Source organism: Macrobrachium nipponense, chromosome 6 (genome assembly GCF_015104395.2).
Source record: "Macrobrachium nipponense isolate FS-2020 chromosome 6, ASM1510439v2, whole genome shotgun sequence".
NCBI lineage: Eukaryota > Metazoa > Arthropoda > Malacostraca > Decapoda > Palaemonidae > Macrobrachium > Macrobrachium nipponense.
The window spans coordinates 60,224,370-60,226,869 of NC_061108.1; the positions used below are offsets into that span (position 1 = coordinate 60,224,370).

General features: G+C 37.9%; 1 protein-coding gene and 1 long non-coding RNA gene across 3 annotated transcripts in view; one reads left to right on the plus strand and one right to left on the minus strand.

Annotated features, from left to right (window-relative positions):
- Nucleotides 1-2,500, minus strand: part of LOC135216786 (baculoviral IAP repeat-containing protein 7-A-like) — a 62,465-nt gene that overhangs the window by 52,107 nt on the left and 7,858 nt on the right. The gene's annotated exons all lie outside the window — the stretch shown is intronic.
- Nucleotides 1-2,500, plus strand: part of LOC135216787 (uncharacterized) — a 401,154-nt gene that overhangs the window by 7,893 nt on the left and 390,761 nt on the right. The gene's annotated exons all lie outside the window — the stretch shown is intronic.

Genomic DNA, 2,500 nt, shown 5'->3' on the forward strand with positions numbered 1-2,500 from the left:
TCGTCATTTCCATTGACGGCATTGACGTCGCGAGACGGGAAGTTACTCATCATAATTCAGAGTTTCACTTGCACCAATTTTCTTCACTTCTAATTCAGATGAGTCACACAACCTTTAACCCCCTTTCAATCCTTAGGGTATGGTAATTTGGACATATTTGGGTAATTCATTTATATATATATATATATATATATATATATATATATATATATATATATATATATATACACACACAGGTATATAATGATGACGCATTATTGTTTAAAGAAGATGACTAATAGATACACACGGAACAATAAAATCAAATAAAAATTATTTCTGTGTTTTAGATTAGAACAAATCTCAGTAAAACTCACTTCTAGCTATAAGTTACTTGAATTCTTTTTTGTATGTTTTTTCTTGAAATCAGTTATTATTAGTATTATTATTTTTTCTTTGTTTTATGAGCAGGCATGTTTTTTCTTTTATTACTCTGGGGTATAGAGCGCCACTTGTAATCGGGCAACATATCCTCACCATCATTATAACCTTCATCGTCATTATTCTTATCTATATCATAATGCTGATTATATGATGATTATGATGATATAAATATTTAGTGCGAAACAGAAGAAATTAGAGTCCATTCAAGTGTTCTTTTTTAAGGACTGATCAGCTTAATTCATGAAATTGGGGCACTGAGCAAAGTCAGTCCAATCTCGATTATAGAAAGACCTTTAATCGTCGCAGTTGCGCCTTGAATCATGTTAGGAGAGGGTGGAAAATAAGATGGAAGGAAGAGAACATGAAAGGAGGTACAGTAAAAGGAACGGAAGGGGTTGCAGCTCGGGGCCGAAGGCACGCTTCTAAGTACCTTAAGCATTGCCCATAGTGCACCGCATGAGGGGCACTGACGGCACTACCCCCCCTACGGGCCAGAAACCAAAAAGGTCTCGGGAGGTAGATGGAAGAAAACGCGCGACTCTTCCTCAATGAACAACAAATGTTGTCGAGTAAGTCTGAAGCTTCGCTCATATTTAACAAATGAAAAATTAGATAAAACTAAATTGCACTGTTTTAGTAATGAGCAGATTTAATTTTATTTTCAAATAATGTTTATCACAGTTCTAAATTTTTAAACGTTTCTCCTCTGAATGAGAGTTGGTTGTTTCCTTTGTCATAATATAGGTCAAGTTATATTTTGCTTCTGTATAGTTTCTGCTTTCATAGAAATTCCCTACTTGTCGTCGTCATTGTTTTTGTTCTTTAAAAAGTGTTCAATCTTGAATTTTACCTGTTATGTTTATCATTAAGATTTTACTTTTAGACGTTTTCATTTCCGTTTTCTGTCAGAAAAGACTATTGAGAGGCTTTTGTCTCCGTCTGCACTTTTTCTGTCCGCCCTCACATCTCAAAAACTTGAGGCTCGAGGCTGAAATTGGACGCTATCATCCATCCTTCAGTCATCAAGCGTACCAACTTGCAAGTTAGCCATGATCAAGAACACATGCCACCACCGTGCTGTGGTTGAAAGATTGCGTCGAAGAAACCTCGGCGCATTCATTACTTGTTTCTTAATAGAATTCCTTTCAAAGGATGTCATTTTATTTTGTCTACTATTGAAAGGTGGTCACTTGAACTTCGCACGAATCACCCTACTTTTAGTGGGGAAGTTTGTGGAGGAGGGCTGGGCCAGGGGACGGGGGGAGAATTTAGTGGGCGGCGTTTGTTCTGAGACTTTAACTGCTTCGCTAAAATTACGCATAACGTAAATAAACCTAAACGAAAATGGCTAATTATTCATTTAGTCACTAGAATTTCTCATGACCCTCCATAAGCTCAACGTCTGCTTTTCACACATTTTGTCCTTCGCCAAATCAGCTGGGGTGCAGGGAGGGGAGGGAGAGAAGGGAGGGAGGGAGGGAGGGAGGGGGCTTGCCAATCATTGCTCATAAGGTAATTTCCGGCTTCACTGTTTCTCCGCGAACGTAGGCGATCTGTTGCCTGGTCTCTGTTTCGTTTTCAAAATTTGCCTTTTTTATGGCTGACCTGGATAATGGGTTCGTGGCCCAATCAGTCGTCAAATAACGACAGGACAACAAAACAGACTGAGTTCTGTGCCAGAGAGGTGTTGGATGACACTTTGAGGAAAGAAAATGAACAGATCTTTCATCTTAGTTTTCGAGAAAGAAAAGGAAATTTGATGTATCTTTCGCGCACACACACACACACACAGATATATATACATATACATATACAATATATATAATATGATATATATATATATATATATATAAAGATTAAGATATATATATAAACACAGAGTCTTCTGGTAACATTTTTACCAAATACTTATGTAGCAGCAGTAACCGCAATGTTCTTTCAGCTTCTCGAATTCTTCACACTCGTTGGGAACGCTCGCTGACCTCTTTGATATTCTGGCTCCAGTATTCGAATCCTGTGCACGGGCGTCAGAATTTTCCATTGGGTTCTTCGTTTGGATCTTAGGTTCTGTAGTGAC